Source organism: Hyla sarda, unplaced genomic scaffold (assembly GCF_029499605.1).
Source record: "Hyla sarda isolate aHylSar1 unplaced genomic scaffold, aHylSar1.hap1 scaffold_223, whole genome shotgun sequence".
Lineage (NCBI taxonomy): Eukaryota > Metazoa > Chordata > Amphibia > Anura > Hylidae > Hyla > Hyla sarda.
Genome location: NW_026608906.1, coordinates 229,694 through 249,100, shown reverse-complemented (window position 1 = coordinate 249,100; position 19,407 = coordinate 229,694). Strand labels below are relative to the sequence as shown.

Genomic DNA, 19,407 nt, shown 5'->3' with positions numbered 1-19,407 from the left:
GTCACCTAGAACCTTCACAGCAGCGACAGCTTTATGAGGAGCATCAGCACTGCTCTGCCTGAGCAGAACCATCACCGCCATAGGTTGTCAAATAACCCGGATTTAACCCACACAGGTAAGTCCAATGGGGTGCAGGCATGTCCTCTATGCTTACAGCTTCCCGTGGGTGTTGGTTTGATACCGTTTGGGGACAGCCAAGGAGGCATCTGCAGGCAACAAAGGTAGGTGTGTGCTTGTGTGTGTGTTTCCTATGCAGATCCTAAGCCCAGTGTCACATGCAAGTAGGAGGAGTAAGAAGGGTTCCTGGCAAATCCGGGTTATGGATTGCATTTAAAAAGGCCCCGTGGGAGTGCAATGGGCCCCTGTCTTGCTGCTTAGCAATAATGGTATGGGTTTAGGTTCTGCTGTGTGTACTGGTGGTTGACTGCCCCCCAGCCCAGAGTGTGCATGGAAAATTGTCTGGCAGCCTCCCTGACAGCAAGCAGTGATAGTGCCCATGAAGGGGACCTTGTTGGGCCCGCCCCTTTCACGGTTATCGCTTCTCGGCCTTTTGGCTAAGATCTTGTATCTTGTCAAGGGGCTCTGAGTTCGTCGAACCTTCGGCCTTGAGGCATCGGCGGTTTTTTAGCCGTCTTAAGCCTCATGCTGCTATAGGAGGAGGACTTACAAAGAACGGGAAGGCGATCCCCCATGGCGACCCTTAGGTTTGCTGCGCATACTGAAACTCGGATTAAGAACACCTTCCGTATTGAAGTGGATGAGGAGAAAAAGGAGAAGATGACTTTGGAATTTTTTGTCAAGAGAATTATGCTGGATTTATTGCACATTCAGAGAGAAGATGTGTTTTGCCTAAAAGACCCAGGTAAAGGACTTTTCATTCTTACCTTGACTTCCGCATCTGCATGTGACCATATGTTTGAGAAAGTTCGGGAGCTTGCCAATGAGGAGGATATGAAAGGACTTGTTTTCATTGCTCTATATTCTAATGGCGATGTTCCACTGGTGGTTACTATGCACGATCCATACGTGGATATAAGAGACATTGTCTTATTTTTAAACCAATATTGTGCGGAAGTCAAATACTCTCATAAAATAATGAATGCAATGGACTTTTGGACTGGAAAGCATAAGTTTGCTGTTAAGTTCAGAGAAGATGTGAGAGGAATTGGAGGTCTGTGTCGCCCACCTGCAAATTTTTTAATTGGGCGTAAACGTGGCTATTTATTCTACCCTGGGATGCCGTATTATTGCAGGAAATGCCATGAATATGGTCATACACAAGAATCTTGCAAAGAGGAAGTGGTTATTTGCAAAAGATGTGGCCAAAAAGGCCACACCACTTTGGACTGTCAAAATGAGATTCTGTGTAATGTGTGTAAGCAGAAAGGACACGCTTTTAAGGATTGTCCTCAACGCTCCTGGGCCAATATTGTGGCTACGTCGGCTGGTCCCTCGATGAGGAAGAGCTCCATGGATGCTGTGCCTGTGCCTAAGACCCACACCCTGAAAGTGATGCCTGAGTCTTCTGCTACCGGAATTCCTGTGATACCTGCTGTGGCTCATGTCTCCAAAAGCATTGTGTCCCCGGGGAAGGTCGTGGGACCTGAGACAGAAGTGAGGGGTTCTCCTCTCATGGAAGTTGAGGGTCCTGGACCGCCCAGAAGGGATACAGAGGAGATGGATGTAGAAGAACGGCGAAAGAGGAAAAGCAGAGACCGGAAAGAGGAAAAGGGCCTTAACATCAAAAGGAGTGGTCGAGTTAGTGCGGACGAGGGGAACGTGGAGATTGTCTGCCAAAAGGTTATAACAGCATCCGACCCTGTTAATATTGAGGAATTTGTGTCACCACCTACAGATTGGGGTTCTTTGTCTGAGGATAATGAATGACCCAGGAGCTACCAAGTGTTAATATCTCCTCCTTCAATGTGAGGAGTTTGAAGAGCCCAGAGAGGAGGGCTGCTTTATTTTCTTTCTTGTCTTCTTTGCCTACAGACATTTTATTTTTACAGGAATGTGCCATTGATTATGATATCAATTATTCATCTTTGAGATCTGAATGGACTCTTGGCCCGTCTGTGTGGTCAGGGGATAATGAGAGGAAAGTGACTGGTGTTTGCATACTGTTCAAGAGCAGTGAGTATAAAGTTACCTCCTTCACAGACATTGTACCCGGTAGAGCCCTGCTCGTTCATATTATTTATAATGACATGAATATGAGACTTTTAAATGTATATGCCTCTCCAGATAAGGATGAAAGATCTGATTTATTAGAGAAAATTCAGTTTTATTTACCGGGTTCATCCCCGCTTATCATCGCTGGTGATTTTAATTGTATAATGGCAGGAGAGGAGCGGGCTGGAGGATCTGAACAAAGGAAAGATAAGACTGAAAAACAACTAAAGGATTTTATAGTTGATTTTAATTTAAAAGATTTGTGGAGAACCTCTTTCCCTAATGACCCTGGGTATACCTGGGGGAATAGCCTTTATATGTCAAGGATTGATTATATTTTTGCTTCTGGATTTGCATTTTATGGGAATATGCAATTGACTTCTACCTTTTTTTCAGATCATAAGATTTTATCTGCTACATGTAAGTTTGATGGGGTTTGCAGAGCCAAAGGAGTCTGGCGTCTGAATATCTCTTTGCTTGAAGATGAAGAAATTAAATGTAATTTTATCTATCTTTTTAAAAAATTGCAGAACTCAAGGACTAATTTTAATTCTCTTTTAGCATGGTGGGAATTCTGCAAGGTAAAATTTAAAGAGTATTTTATTAAGATGGGTGTTAAAAAAACAAAAGAGAAATTGAAATGGTATAGAGATCTTAACACAAAACTACAAACCTATTATCAACTCAAAGAGCTGGGTGTATATGTAGACGATCTGATTTTAAGTGTTAAAAGTGATATTCAGAAGGCTATAACTAACAAAGGGAAAGAAATAATTTTTAACTCCAAAGTTGAATGTAAAGAGAAGGATGAAAAGTGTACAAGATTCTTTTTTAAAAAGGTAATGGAAACAAAAAAGTTAATGATTAACATTGAGGATGAAACTACTAATGTAGGAATGTTATCCAAAGCTAAATCCTTTTATCAAGATCTGTTTAATGAGAAACCCATTGATATATCTGCTGCTAATTTTCTCCTAAGCACTTTAGATTGTGGTTTAAGTAAGGAGGACCAAGATGCACTTTGCACAGAAGTAAGATGCCAAGAATTAGAAATTGCTGCTAAAAGTTTATCCACAGGTAAAACACCAGGTTCTGATGGACTTCCTGTAGAGTTTTATAAAACCTTTTGGGACATTTTTAAAGATGATTTGCTTAATATTTTTAAGGAGGCTTTTAATTCTGATGTTCTACCTTTATCTTGGAGGAGTGGTATAGTGTCTCTGATCCCCAAAAAGGGGGATAGGAACAGCTTAGAAAATTGGAGACCAATTACGCTTCTTAATGTTGATTATAAGATTATGTCAAAAATTTTTGTTAACAGAATGAAGCCGTTTTTGTACAAGGTCATCCATGTGGATCAGGTATGTGGTGTCCCAGGAAGGAGTGTAGCTGAACCTTTAAATGCTATTAGGGACGTCATATGGTATCAGCAAGAGCGGAATCAAAATCTAGCCATTCTATCTCTAGATTTTCATAAAGCGTTCGATAGAGTATCACATTGTTTTTTATGGATGGTTTTACAACGCATGGGTTTTCCTAACATATTTATTAAGCAAATTGCTCTCTTATATAAAGGTTCTTTTAGCAGGATTTTAATAAATGGTTTCCTTACAGATTTTATTAATTTATCATCAGGGGTAAAGCAAGGCTGCCCTCTGTCTCCTATACTGTTTATATGTGCAATAGAACCTCTGTTAAACTTAATAAGGAATGATAAAATAATAAAAGGAGTGCCAGTTCCTGGAGGTAATAATGCCACCCTTAAAGTGTGTGGCTATATGGATGATATTAATGTTTTTTGTGAAAGTGCCTTCTCTTTACAAAGAGTTGTTGATGTTACTGATTTCTTTTGTAAAGCTTCTGCTTTTAAACTTAATTTATCTAAATGTGACTGTTTTTATATAGGTAAATGGGAAAACGTGCAAATACCAAACCTAAAATTACAGTCAGAAAAAATAAAAATCCTTGGAGTCATCTTTGATAAAAATAACAATGGTGAGGAAAGTTGGCTAATGGTAAAAGAAAAGGTAAAGAAAAAGGTAGACTTTTGGTCCCTTAGGAAATTATCCTTAGAAGGTAAAATTTTGGTGATTAAGGCTATGCTAATACCCATTATGCTCTATTTAAATATGATTTATCCTCCTAATGAACTTATGTCTAGGCAACTTCAGAGGATTCTCTTTGAGTTTCTATGGAGTTCTAAAGCAGAAAAATTAAAAAGAGATACTATGTATAAGTCACAAAAAAATGGAGGAAAACAGGTTCCCTGTATTAGAAAATTTTTATACTTAAGGTTTTTTAGTTGGTGTTTTAGGGGACTTTTTATGAAAAGTGTATGGTCCTGTTTTTTAAAGTACTCTGCGGGACATATTTTTAGAAAAAGAGAATGGGTGTTTTTATCATTATCTTCTCCTGTACTTTTAACTCCGCCTAAACATTATGCCATCTTAGAAAAAATTATACGTATGTATAACCTTAAAGACTTTGACTTGTTAACCTTGAGGGATGCTCGCAAGATAGAAGTACAGTTAAATTTGCAAGAAGAAATATGTATGGTCTCTAATTTTTCTTATAATAGGTGTGTACAAATATGGAAAAAGGTAAACGAGCCATATCTTTTTAATGAGCACAAGGATTTAGCATGGATGATTATCCATGAGTGTCTTCCGGTAAGATTTTTCCAATATAGAAGAGGTCTAAATGCTGTATGTGTCTGTCCCCGGGAAAATTGCAATATAGATGAAACTGTTTTGCACCTTTTCTGGAATTGTTATTTTGCACAAAAGGTTTTTAGACTAATTGGTTCTTTATTGAAATTCCTAACAGGTCTAAAAGTTTTAAATCATGAAGTTGTTTTATATGGCAAAAGTGATGGAGTTACGAAAGAAAAAGAGAGAATTTTGTGGATTTTTATCAACTGTACAAAAAATGTATTATGGAAAGTTCGTAATATCCTTGTCTTCAAAAGAGATTTTATTTGTGAAAAAGAATGTTTGAAGATGATATACAGTGAAGTTTACTTGTACTATTTAATTGATAAAAAGAGATATGGGCAGAAAAAAGCATTAGCTATGTGGAATTTACATTTATGGAAAACAGTATTTGATGTATTGTAAACATTTTTTGTGATGTATTTAAGTTTTTGAGTTTTTTCAATAAAAATGTAAAAAAAAAATCTGTTCTTATCAGTTTAATATCTGATACGTCCCCTATCTGGGGACCATATATTAAATGGACTTTTGAGAACGGGGGCCGATTTCGAAGCTTGCTTCCGTCGCCCTATGCATTGACCCGATATGGCAGTATCTTCGGGTACAGTGCACCACCCCCTTACAGGGTTAAAAAGAAAGATTCCTACTTTCATTGCTACCTGCTTGCTGGCTAGCCAGCTAGCCAGCCCTGTGGGCCTTGCTGCTGCTGCAGCCAAAAAACAAAAGGTGGTGCTGCTGCTGCTTCTGCTGCTTCTGCTTGTGTCTGGCCCCTGTTGGAGCGTCCAGGCACAGGACTTCTGCTGCTGCTGACTAAATGGCCTCCTTAATTGGATCATTTGAGTAGCCAGCACACCTGTGCAGGTAGGGCATGACATGATAGGCAGCTGCCTTGATAGCGGGTGGGTGCTGAATGTTCCTAATTGACAAAATAAGATTAATGCTTATGAAGAAATATAAAATCTCATCCCTTCCCCAATATCGCGCCACACCCCTACCCCTTAATTCCCTGGTTGAACGTGATGGACATATGTCTTTTTTCGACCGTACTAACTATGTAACTATGTAACATAACATGGGGGGGGGGGGGGGGGGGGTCTCCTGGCTGTTCACACAGGTGTGTCATTGCTGTACATTGACCATGCATTGCTTCTGTGGTATTGCAAAGGCAAAGACAAATGCTTCCAGCCATCCATTGCACTAATGGATTGGTCATCAGCTGGCTGTCTATGTCCCGCATCAATATAGACCAAAGTACAGAGGGTTAGGCTATGCTATTGTGCACCTACCTGATGCATCAGAAGGTGCGAGGCCCTTGCTAAATTCTGTGCACAGACTTTGAGATCTATGCTTTAGACTGTATCTAAACCTGCTCCAACATGGACTGACATTCTGGCCTACTTTCAGCCGATGCGACTTGTCTGTCGCTGAACAGTCGCTTTTTATGTATTCAGCACCTATGTATAATGTTGTAAAAATGCTCTAGAAGCTAAAGTCGCAGAAATGTCACACATATTTGGCCTGCAACTTTCTGTGCGACAAATTCAGACAGGAAAAATCAGTATAAATCCTTAGAAAATTATCCCCCAGTGTCTCCATCTGCTGGCGGTATTGAATAAGCATTGCTGCACTGATGGGGTATGCATTAGACGAAAAAAAAGAAGAAAAAGAAGAATAATACGCCCAGAAAAGAGGCGAAAAGGAGAAAAACGTAAAAAAACGTGAAAAAAAAGTAAGAGGAAGAGAAGGGAAAAAAAGGTGGAAATGGGTTTAAAAGTGATTTCGGCGGAGAAATATATATATATATATATATATATATATATATATATATATATATATATATATATGCGCACACACACACATAGATATAAACGTATTCTCCGTTGAGATATTGCAGCCGCTGCTGTGTCCAGGCCCAGGAGCCTTAGCACTGTGCTGTGATGTCACTCAATACCACTGACATCACTAGGTGTAAACAACATCTCTCCTTTGCTGTGTATGTGACTATGGAGCTGTTTGGTGATGTCGTCTATTACGGCCTTCATAGAAGCAACAGGAGATTGTTGCATCCATCTTGAACCCTCAGAACTACAGTGCTATGATGTCACTCACTTCCACAGGCCTTGCAGAGTGTAAACAACAACAACCCAGCTTTGTTGTGTATGTAACCAAAGGGATTTGTGATGTCACCTAGAACCTTCACAGCAGCGACAGCTTTATGAGGAGCATCAGCACTGCTCTGCCTGAGCAGAACCATCACCGCCATAGGTTGTCAAATAACCCGGATTTAACCCACACAGGTAAGTCCAATGGGGTGCAGGCATGTCCTCTATGCTTACAGCTTCCCGTGGGTGTTGGTTTGATACCGTTTGGGGACAGCCAAGGAGGCATCTGCAGGCAACAAAGGTAGGTGTGTGCTTGTGTGTGTGTTTCCTATGCAGATCCTAAGCCCAGTGTCACATGCAAGTAGGAGGAGTAAGAAGGGTTCCTGGCAAATCCGGGTTATGGATTGCATTTAAAAAGGCCCCGTGGGAGTGCAATGGGCCCCTGTCTTGCTGCTTAGCAATAATGGTATGGGTTTAGGTTCTGCTGTGTGTACTGGTGGTTGACTGCCCCCCAGCCCAGAGTGTGCATGGAAAATTGTCTGGCAGCCTCCCTGACAGCAAGCAGTGATAGTGCCCATGAAGGGGACCTTGTTGGGCCCGCCCCTTTCACGGTTATCGCTTCTCGGCCTTTTGGCTAAGATCAAGTGTAGTATCTGTTCTTATCAGTTTAATATCTGATACGTCCCCTATCTGGGGACCATATATTAAATGGATTTTTGAGAACGGGGGCCGATTTCGAAGCTTGCTTCCGTCGCCCTATGCATTGACCCGATATGGCAGTATCTTCGGGTACAGTGCACCACCCCCTTACAGGGTTAAAAAGAAAGATTCCTACTTTCATTGCTACCTGCTTGCTGGCTAGCCAGCTAGCCAGCCCTGTGGGCCTTGCTGCTGCTGCAGCCAAAAAACAAAAGGTGGTGCTGCTGCTGCTTCTGCTGCTTCTGCTTGTGTCTGGCCCCTGTTGGAGCGTCCAGGCACAGGACTTCTGCTGCTGCTGACTAAATGGCCTCCTTAATTGGATCATTTGAGTAGCCAGCACACCTGTGCAGGTAGGGCATGACATGATAGGCAGCTGCCTTGATAGCGGGTGGGTGCTGAATGTTCCTAATTGACAAAATAAGATTAATGCTTATGAAGAAATATAAAATCTCATCCCTTCCCCAATATCGCGCCACACCCCTACCCCTTAATTCCCTGGTTGAACGTGATGGACATATGTCTTTTTTCGACCGTACTAACTATGTAACTATGTAACATAACATGGGGGGGGGGGGGGGGGTCTCCTGGCTGTTCACACAGGTGTGTCATTGCTGTACATTGACCATGCATTGCTTCTGTGGTATTGCAAAGGCAAAGACAAATGCTTCCAGCCATCCATTGCACTAATGGATTGGTCATCAGCTGGCTGTCTATGTCCCGCATCAATATAGACCAAAGTACAGAGGGTTAGGCTATGCTATTGTGCACCTACCTGATGCATCAGAAGGTGCGAGGCCCTTGCTAAATTCTGTGCACAGACTTTGAGATCTATGCTTTAGACTGTATCTAAACCTGCTCCAACATGGACTGACATTCTGGCCTACTTTCAGCCGATGCGACTTGTCTGTCGCTGAACAGTCGCTTTTTATGTATTCAGCACCTATGTATAATGTTGTAAAAATGCTCTAGAAGCTAAAGTCGCAGAAATGTCACACATATTTGGCCTGCAACTTTCTGTGCGACAAATTCAGACAGGAAAAATCAGTATAAATCCTTAGAAAATTATCCCCCAGTGTCTCCATCTGCTGGCGGTATTGAATAAGCATTGCTGCACTGATGGGGTATGCATTAGACGAAAAAAAAGAAGAAAAAGAAGAATAATACGCCCAGAAAAGAGGCGAAAAGGAGAAAAACGTAAAAAAACGTGAAAAAAAAGTAAGAGGAAGAGAAGGGAAAAAAAGGTGGAAATGGGTTTAAAAGTGATTTCGGCGGAGAAATATATATATATATATATATATATATATATATATATATATATATATATGCGCACACACACACATAGATATAAACGTATTCTCCGTTGAGATATTGCAGCCGCTGCTGTGTCCAGGCCCAGGAGCCTTAGCACTGTGCTGTGATGTCACTCAATACCACTGACATCACTAGGTGTAAACAACATCTCTCCTTTGCTGTGTATGTGACTATGGAGCTGTTTGGTGATGTCGTCTATTACGGCCTTCATAGAAGCAACAGGAGATTGTTGCATCCATCTTGAACCCTCAGAACTACAGTGCTATGATGTCACTCACTTCCACAGGCCTTGCAGAGTGTAAACAACAACAACCCAGCTTTGTTGTGTATGTAACCAAAGGGATTTGTGATGTCACCTAGAACCTTCACAGCAGCGACAGCTTTATGAGGAGCATCAGCACTGCTCTGCCTGAGCAGAACCATCACCGCCATAGGTTGTCAAATAACCCGGATTTAACCCACACAGGTAAGTCCAATGGGGTGCAGGCATGTCCTCTATGCTTACAGCTTCCCGTGGGTGTTGGTTTGATACCGTTTGGGGACAGCCAAGGAGGCATCTGCAGGCAACAAAGGTAGGTGTGTGCTTGTGTGTGTGTTTCCTATGCAGATCCTAAGCCCAGTGTCACATGCAAGTAGGAGGAGTAAGAAGGGTTCCTGGCAAATCCGGGTTATGGATTGCATTTAAAAAGGCCCCGTGGGAGTGCAATGGGCCCCTGTCTTGCTGCTTAGCAATAATGGTATGGGTTTAGGTTCTGCTGTGTGTACTGGTGGTTGACTGCCCCCCAGCCCAGAGTGTGCATGGAAAATTGTCTGGCAGCCTCCCTGACAGCAAGCAGTGATAGTGCCCATGAAGGGGACCTTGTTGGGCCCGCCCCTTTCACGGTTATCGCTTCTCGGCCTTTTGGCTAAGATCACGTGTGGATTTCTGTGCGTGGTTTGGGTTGAAAGGAGTGGTGATCGGGGCCCTCTTTACGGGGGGCCCTGGATTGTTGCTGAGCTGCGATCGTGGGTTTTACCTGCAAAAATGAGCGAGAAGGCGCGTGGACTTGAGGACACGGTGCGGATCTACGTTCCTGGCGAGCACCGGGGGACGATCGGACTTGACCAAATCGTTTTGGAGATTCTTCGCAAGCTTGATTACCTACAGGTATGGAATGTATTAGCTATACAGGATTTTCCTAGGCAAGGAATTTATGATATTACTTTTTGTGGTTCTGAGATTTGCCAGAGAGTCTATATGGATCTTGAAGAAATGAAGAGGAAAAGTGAGCCTGCCATAATGAAGAAGATTAAAGTGGAACCGTTATTTATGAATACAACAAAGGTAGTAATTGTCCACATGTATAATCCTAAGGTTTCTGATGAAATGGTTACAAACTTTTTGTTCCGGTATTGCGAGGAAGTGAAATTTATAGGAAGACTTAAGAACAAGTTTGGGTACTTTAATTGTAAGAGAAAGTTTATTGTAAAATTTAAAAAAGATGAAGGAATGCAAGATGGAAGGAAGAGCATACCACAGGTGTTTTCTATCGGAGGAGAGAGAGGTTTCTGCTTTTATGAAGGCCAGTTGCAATATTGTAGAAAGTGCCATGCCTATGGCCATGTGCAGGATTATTGCCCTGAGAAAGGAGAATGTTGCAGAAATTGTGGGAAAACTGGTCATGAAGCAAGTATCTGTACAGAGAAGAAGACATGTGATATCTGTGGAAGTGAGGAACATTTGGCAAGAGGCTGTGATATGTGGTATAAAAAGAAGAGAAGTTATGCTGATGCAGCTGGGAATAGAGGAGAACAAAGAGAAAAAGGGGGAGGGAGGTTTGTTCCTGGAGTTGGTGAGAGTGTGAGTGTGAGTGTTAATGTGGCACAGGTGGCTGAGGAAAGTTCTGTGATAGTGGAGCACATTAGTACTCAGGAGAGGTCAGGGGAGGAGGGTGTTTCCACTGCTGTGACTGGTGAGGAGACAGGTGTGGGAGGTGAATTTACCTTGGTGAAAAAGAAAAAAGCAAAAAAAGTGAAAGTGGTGGAGAAAATTGAGACAGTGTATGGTGATGTTCTTTCTAGTGAAGAGGCTATGGATGATATTGAATGTCCAAACCCAATTGTGGGGGAGGAGGAGGGAATGGAAGTTGTTGGGTCATCTCAGAGATCTCTAACACCTGGTCAGAGAGTTTCTCGCAGTAAGGAAGAAGAGGAGGAGGAAGATGAGGATGTGCAGGTTGTGAATAAAAGGTGTAAGACAGGGAGCTGGTCTGGGGATCAGGAATCCCTTGTTCTTGGTAGTGATAATGAAATAGACAGGGACTCTAACATAGGGTCGCCTGATTGTTTTGCAAGTTTACATAGGAAAGTTGAAGGCCAAAATGTTAATTTCTAAGTTAAGATGGATTTTAAAGCATTTGGTTTTCTTTTCCTAGTTATTATGACTTTGGTTGTAACAACTATTAATGTAAGAAGTATTGAGTCTGAAATTAGGAGAGCTGCAATTTTTGATATTCTTGAGAATGTTAGAAGTGATGTGATATGTTTACAGGAGTGTGCAATAAAGTCAGCACCTTATGCAAATGAGTGGAAGTGTGGGCAGTCCTTCTGGTCCACATGTGCAGAAAACAAAAATGAAGGTGTGGGGATTTTATTGCGAAACAGGGACATTAAAGTTTTAAATTGCCAAATTTTAGTACCTGGTCGTTGTATGGTTTTAATTTTTGAGGTTTTGGGTCAGAGGATGAGAATTTTTAATGTGTATGCTCCAGCAGAAAAACAAGCACGTTTGTCTTTTTTAGAGTCCCTTAAGTTTTTTATCCCTGGTCGTGAAGATACTATTATTGTTGGCGATTTTAACTGCATTAGATCCGTCAATGATCGTGAGAGCTCTGCTGAGGTTAGAACTGATATTACTTCCAATGTTTTAAATCAAATTATTCAAGACTTGCATTTTACTGATGTTGGACTGATGGTTAGCACTGATGAAAGATATACGTACATATCAGATAGTGGCCGCTGTAAATCCCGGATCGATTACATCCTGGTCTCTGATGGGATTAAGGTGGTCCGGTGCAATCAAATGATGTCAACTTCCTCAGACCACAAGATGGTGTCGGCTGAGATAAGTGTCACAGAGTCCCTTCATTTTGGGAGGGGGCTCTGGAAATTAAATGTAAGTCTATTGGAAGATGAGGAAGTAATGGCTGGTTTTAATCATGTGTTTTTATCCTGTGTTTCTAAACAACCTGATTTTAGTAATGTCTTAGTGTGGTGGGAATGGGCTAAAGGAGAGTTTTCTAATTTCTTTAAGATGTTTTGCATAAAGAGAGCACAAGAGAAGAGGAGGAGTGATGAAAGGCTTGTATCCCGGTTAGAGACTCTCTATAAGTTTAAACGTGTTGGTGTGGAGGTGGAGGATGAGATTGTTAAGGTGAAGGGGGAGATGAAAAAAAGGTTGTTGGAAAAGGGAAGGAATATTGTATATAAGTCTAAAGTGCAGCACCTAGAAGAAAATGAGCAGTGTACACGGTATTTCTTTAAAAAATGTTTTAATGCTAAAGGTGTTTTTAAATCTGTTTTTACCCCTACGGGGGAAGTTTTTGGAGAGGAGATGGTGAAGGAGATTGGCAGATTTTATGAGACACTCTTTAGTAATAAGAGCAGAGCCAGTGAGACGGAGATGAATGATTATTGTAATATTTTGGAGAATAATGTTCCTGTTGAAAAAGTAGATTTTTTAATTGATGATGTTAGTGAAGGGGAGATCAAGCAGGCCCTGGATAAGATGGCCAAAGGGAAGACACCAGGCTGTGATGGTCTCCCCGCTGAGTTTTATTCCGCGTTCTGGAATATTTTAAGTAAAGAGTTTACACGGGTGGTGCAATATGTTTTTAACTCAGGTGTTTTAGCTGAATCTATGAAGAAAGGGGTCATAACATTAATTCATAAAAAAGGTGATGGCAGAGATCTTAAAAATTGGAGACCTATAACTTTATTAAATTGTGACTACAAGATAATTGCTAAGATTGTGGCTAATAGACTGAGTGATGTAGTGGACCACCTTGTGGGAGAATACCAAGTTTGTGCAGTACCGAAAAGAAAAATAACAGATAATTTGTTGCTTTTAAGAGACTCTATTTATTACAGTAACTTTAACAAGAATGCACTGTTTGTTGAGTCCATAGATTTCGAAAAGGCTTATGATAAGGTTGCACATGATTTTATGTTCATTGCTTTGAAACACTTAGGTATTCCAGAAAAGTTATTATCTGTTATTATGAGTTTTTATCATGGGGTGACAAGTCAGATTTTAGTAAATGGGCATGTGGGGCCTGCTTTTAATGTCTTGTCTGGAGTCAGACAGGGATGCCCACTCTCCCCAATTCTGTTTATATGCGTTATAGAGGGCCTGTTGAAGAATGTGCAGAAAGATAAATGTGTGAGTGGTGTTTTTATTCCAGGTAGTGATGGTAGTAAGTTAAAGGTTTTAAGTTATATGGACGATGTGGTTTTTACTTGTACATCCCAAGCAGATCTCAACAGAGTAAATTTGCATGTGAGGATTTTTTGTTGTGTGGCTGGGATGAATGTGAACTGGGGGAAGTGCCAATTATGCAGTTTTGGGAACCAAGAGAATATAGTAGTGGATGGTGTTAAGGAAAAAGAAGACATTGAAGTGCTAGGAGTGATATTTGACAAAGACCTCAAAGGAAAGAAAAGTTATGAGACTTTGGACAGTAAAATTGAGAAGAAGCTATCCTTCTGGAGGTTAAGGAACTTGTCACTTAAAGGGAAAGTTCTTATCATTAAGTCTGTAATCCTACCGCTTCTCTTGTATACGGCTATGGTGCTTCCTCCAGGGAAGTTATGGACTAGGAGAGTTACAAGGAAGCTTTTTGTGTTCTTCTGGGGGTCTAAGATGGAGAAAATGAAAAGAGAAGAAGTGATGAAGAGTATGAATTTGGGCGGATATAACTTTCCAAACATTGATCTGTTTTTAAAGGTGCACTATTTTCTTTTAATTTTTAAATTGATACAGTGCAATAATAGGGCGGCAGACATGAGTAAATACCTTGCAGGATGGTTGTTTTCCAAATGGGGCTGGTGTGAGAGGGATTTGAGGAGACCCATAGCACATGTGATACCTACCTTCTATGTGCTCCTCAGGTCTTTCAATGATCAATTTGGTTTGAGCTCTTTAGGTGAACCTGATAAAAAGAAAATAGAACAGGAAATAAGGAAAAATGAGAGATTATATGAAGTACCATTCTGCACTAATGCTCAGTCTGTGAAGATTTGGAAGTTTTTTAAAGTTATTGGACTATCAAACAGACAAAAAGACGTTAGTTGGATGTCCTTTCATGGCTGCCTCCCAACCCGATCTTTTTTAAATGGAAGAGGTTTGAGAATAAGTGACAGATGCCCAAGAGAGGGTTGTGGAGGTAGAGAAGACTTAGTGCACCTTTATTGGGACTGTTTTTATGCAAAAGAATTTTTTATGTTTTTAAAGAGGTTTTTAATCCAACTCACTGGATATAATAGTTTTTCTTTTGAGAAAGTTTTTATTGGTCAAGATCTTAGTAAAAAGGAAGATACACGTACTAATTGGATTCTTTTTTCTGTTTTTAAAGAGGTTTTATGGGACTCACGCAATTTGCTTGTTTTTAAAAATGTTGTTATTTCTCTGAGGGAATTGAAAAGATTGTTTTTAGGAAGGATTTTTACTATCTTTCTACTGGACAAAAAGAGAATTGGTGAAGAAGAAGCGGAGAAAATCTGGATGCATACACGATGGAAGAATTTATAAGAAGTACGTAAAGGAGAAAGCTGTAAGTTTTTGACCAATTTCTGTGATTGTTTTTGACATGTTTTTTTTTTTTTGTTTTGTTGTTTGGTCACTTTTTCTTGGCACTCGGTTCCCTTAGTTAGTTTTTTCCGTATGATGTTTTTTCAGATATTGTTTTAAGTGACGAGTCTTGGTAGGTGACCTGATGATCGTCCAAACAATAGTCTGTAACTGAGGAAAAAAAAAAAAAAAAAAAAAAAATCTGTTCTTATCAGTTTAATATCTGATACGTCCCCTATCTGGGGACCATATATTAAATGGATTTTTGAGAACGGGGGCCGATTTCGAAGCTTGCTTCCGTCGCCCTATGCATTGACCCGATATGGCAGTATCTTCGGGTACAGTGCACCACCCCCTTACAGGGTTAAAAAGAAAGATTCCTACTTTCATTGCTACCTGCTTGCTGGCTAGCCAGCTAGCCAGCCCTGTGGGCCTTGCTGCTGCTGCAGCCAAAAAACAAAAGGTGGTGCTGCTGCTGCTTCTGCTGCTTCTGCTTGTGTCTGGCCCCTGTTGGAGCGTCCAGGCACAGGACTTCTGCTGCTGCTGACTAAATGGCCTCCTTAATTGGATCATTTGAGTAGCCAGCACACCTGTGCAGGTAGGGCATGACATGATAGGCAGCTGCCTTGATAGCGGGTGGGTGCTGAATGTTCCTAATTGACAAAATAAGATTAATGCTTATGAAGAAATATAAAATCTCATCCCTTCCCCAATATCGCGCCACACCCCTACCCCTTAATTCCCTGGTTGAACGTGATGGACATATGTCTTTTTTCGACCGTACTAACTATGTAACTATGTAACATAACATGGGGGGGGGGGGGGGGGGGGGTCTCCTGGCTGTTCACACAGGTGTGTCATTGCTGTACATTGACCATGCATTGCTTCTGTGGTATTGCAAAGGCAAAGACAAATGCTTCCAGCCATCCATTGCACTAATGGATTGGTCATCAGCTGGCTGTCTATGTCCCGCATCAATATAGACCAAAGTACAGAGGGTTAGGCTATGCTATTGTGCACCTACCTGATGCATCAGAAGGTGCGAGGCCCTTGCTAAATTCTGTGCACAGACTTTGAGATCTATGCTTTAGACTGTATCTAAACCTGCTCCAACATGGACTGACATTCTGGCCTACTTTCAGCCGATGCGACTTGTCTGTCGCTGAACAGTCGCTTTTTATGTATTCAGCACCTATGTATAATGTTGTAAAAATGCTCTAGAAGCTAAAGTCGCAGAAATGTCACACATATTTGGCCTGCAACTTTCTGTGCGACAAATTCAGACAGGAAAAATCAGTATAAATCCTTAGAAAATTATCCCCCAGTGTCTCCATCTGCTGGCGGTATTGAATAAGCATTGCTGCACTGATGGGGTATGCATTAGACGAAAAAAAAGAAGAAAAAGAAGAATAATACGCCCAGAAAAGAGGCGAAAAGGAGAAAAACGTAAAAAAACGTGAAAAAAAAGTAAGAGGAAGAGAAGGGAAAAAAAAGGTGGAAATGGGTTTAAAAGTGATTTCGGCGGAGAAATATATATATATATATATATATATATATATATATATATATATGCGCACACACACACATAGATATAAACGTATTCTCCGTTGAGATATTGCAGCCGCTGCTGTGTCCAGGCCCAGGAGCCTTAGCACTGTGCTGTGATGTCACTCAATACCACTGACATCACTAGGTGTAAACAACATCTCTCCTTTGCTGTGTATGTGACTATGGAGCTGTTTGGTGATGTCGTCTATTACGGCCTTCATAGAAGCAACAGGAGATTGTTGCATCCATCTTGAACCCTCAGAACTACAGTGCTATGATGTCACTCACTTCCACAGGCCTTGCAGAGTGTAAACAACAACAACCCAGCTTTGTTGTGTATGTAACCAAAGGGATTTGTGATGTCACCTAGAACCTTCACAGCAGCGACAGCTTTATGAGGAGCATCAGCACTGCTCTGCCTGAGCAGAACCATCACCGCCATAGGTTGTCAAATAACCCGGATTTAACCCACACAGGTAAGTCCAATGGGGTGCAGGCATGTCCTCTATGCTTACAGCTTCCCGTGGGTGTTGGTTTGATACCGTTTGGGGACAGCCAAGGAGGCATCTGCAGGCAACAAAGGTAGGTGTGTGCTTGTGTGTGTGTTTCCTATGCAGATCCTAAGCCCAGTGTCACATGCAAGTAGGAGGAGTAAGAAGGGTTCCTGGCAAATCCGGGTTATGGATTGCATTTAAAAAGGCCCCGTGGGAGTGCAATGGGCCCCTGTCTTGCTGCTTAGCAATAATGGTATGGGTTTAGGTTCTGCTGTGTGTACTGGTGGTTGACTGCCCCCCAGCCCAGAGTGTGCATGGAAAATTGTCTGGCAGCCTCCCTGACAGCAAGCAGTGATAGTGCCCATGAAGGGGACCTTGTTGGGCCCGCCCCTTTCACGGTTATCGCTTCTCGGCCTTTTGGCTAAGATCAAGTGTAGTATCTGTTCTTATCAGTTTAATATCTGATACGTCCCCTATCTGGGGACCATATATTAAATGGATTTTTGAGAACGGGGGCCGATTTCGAAGCTTGCTTCCGTCGCCCTATGCATTGACCCGATATGGCAGTATCTTCGGGTACAGTGCACCACCCCCTTACAGGGTTAAAAAGAAAGATTCCTACTTTCATTGCTACCTGCTTGCTGGCTAGCCAGCTAGCCAGCCCTGTGGGCCTTGCTGCTGCTGCAGCCAAAAAACAAAAGGTGGTGCTGCTGCTGCTTCTGCTGCTTCTGCTTGTGTCTGGCCCCTGTTGGAGCGTCCAGGCACAGGACTTCTGCTGCTGCTGACTAAATGGCCTCCTTAATTGGATCATTTGAGTAGCCAGCACACCTGTGCAGGTAGGGCATGACATGATAGGCAGCTGCCTTGATAGCGGGTGGGTGCTGAATGTTCCTAATTGACAAAATAAGATTAATGCTTATGAAGAAATATAAAATCTCATCCCTTCCCCAATATCGCGCCACACCCCTACCCCTTAATTCCCTGGTTGAACGTGATGGACATATGTCTTTTTTCGACCGTACTAACTATGTAACTATGTAACATAACATGGGGGGGGGGGGGGGGGGGGGGTCTCCTGGCTGTTCACACAGGTGTGTCATTGCTGTACATTGACCATGCATTGCTTCTGTGGTATTGCAAAGGCAAAGACAAATGCTTCCAGCCATCCATTGCACTAATGGATTGGTCATCAGCTGGCTGTCTATGTCCCGCATCAATATAGACCAAAGTACAGAGGGTTAGGCTATGCTATTGTGCACCTACCTGATGCATCAGAAGGTGCGAGGCCCTTGCTAAATTCTGTGCACAGACTTTGAGATCTATGCTTTAGACTGTATCTAAACCTGCTCCAACATGGACTGACATTCTGGCCTACTTTCAGCCGATGCGACTTGTCTGTCGCTGAACAGTCGCTTTTTATGTATTCAGCACCTATGTATAATGTTGTAAAAATGCTCTAGAAGCTAAAGTCGCAGAAATGTCACACATATTTGGCCTGCAACTTTCTGTGCGACAAATTCAGACAGGAAAAATCAGTATAAATCCTTAGAAAATTATCCCCCAGTGTCTCCATCTGCTGGCGGTATTGAATAAGCATTGCTGCACTGATGGGGTATGCATTAGACGAAAAAAAAGAAGAAAAAGAAGAATAATACGCCCAGAAAAGAGGCGAAAAGGAGAAAAACGTAAAAAAACGTGAAAAAAAAGTAAGAGGAAGAGAAGGGAAAAAAAGGTGGAAATGGGTTTAAAAGTGATTTCGGCGGAGAAATATATATATATATATATATATATATATATATATATATATATATATATGCGCACACACACACATAGATATAAACGTATTCTCCGTTGAGATATTGCAGCCGCTGCTGTGTCCAGGCCCAGGAGCCTTAGCACTGTGCTGTGATGTCACTCAATACCACTGACATCACTAGGTGTAAACAACATCTCTCCTTTGCTGTGTATGTGACTATGGAGCTGTTTGGTGATGTCGTCTATTACGGCCTTCATAGAAGCAACAGGAGATTGTTGCATCCATCTTGAACCCTCAGAACTACAGTGCTATGATGTCACTCACTTCCACAGGCCTTGCAGAGTGTAAACAACAACAACCCAGCTTTGTTGTGTATGTAACCAAAGGGATTTGTGATGTCACCTAGAACCTTCACAGCAGCGACAGCTTTATGAGGAGCATCAGCACTGCTCTGCCTGAGCAGAACCATCACCGCCATAGGTTGTCAAATAACCCGGATTTAACCCACACAGGTAAGTCCAATGGGGTGCAGGCATGTCCTCTATGCTTACAGCTTCCCGTGGGTGTTGGTTTGATACCGTTTGGGGACAGCCAAGGAGGCATCTGCAGGCAACAAAGGTAGGTGTGTGCTTGTGTGTGTGTTTCCTATGCAGATCCTAAGCCCAGTGTCACATGCAAGTAGGAGGAGTAAGAAGGGTTCCTGGCAAATCCGGGTTATGGATTGCATTTAAAAAGGCCCCGTGGGAGTGCAATGGGCCCCTGTCTTGCTGCTTAGCAATAATGGTAT

The 19,407-nt window shown here is 41.9% G+C and overlaps 4 non-coding genes across 4 annotated transcripts; all 4 read left to right on the top strand.

Annotated features, from left to right (window-relative positions):
- Nucleotides 1-5,304: 5,304 nt before the first annotated feature.
- LOC130321047 (U2 spliceosomal RNA) lies at nucleotides 5,305-5,500 on the top strand. Its single transcript, XR_008866846.1, has one exon. It is a non-coding gene; the product is annotated as a U2 spliceosomal RNA (small nuclear RNA).
- Nucleotides 5,501-7,599: 2,099 nt separating this feature from the next.
- LOC130320963 (U2 spliceosomal RNA) lies at nucleotides 7,600-7,790 on the top strand. Its single transcript, XR_008866772.1, has one exon. It is a non-coding gene; the product is annotated as a U2 spliceosomal RNA (small nuclear RNA).
- Nucleotides 7,791-14,982: 7,192 nt separating this feature from the next.
- LOC130321053 (U2 spliceosomal RNA) lies at nucleotides 14,983-15,176 on the top strand. The gene has a single exon (XR_008866850.1). It is a non-coding gene; the product is annotated as a U2 spliceosomal RNA (small nuclear RNA).
- A 2,089-nt stretch (nucleotides 15,177-17,265) lies between these two features.
- Nucleotides 17,266-17,456, top strand: LOC130320962 (U2 spliceosomal RNA). The gene has a single exon (XR_008866771.1). It is a non-coding gene; the product is annotated as a U2 spliceosomal RNA (small nuclear RNA).
- The last annotated feature ends 1,951 nt before the right edge of the window (nucleotides 17,457-19,407 follow it).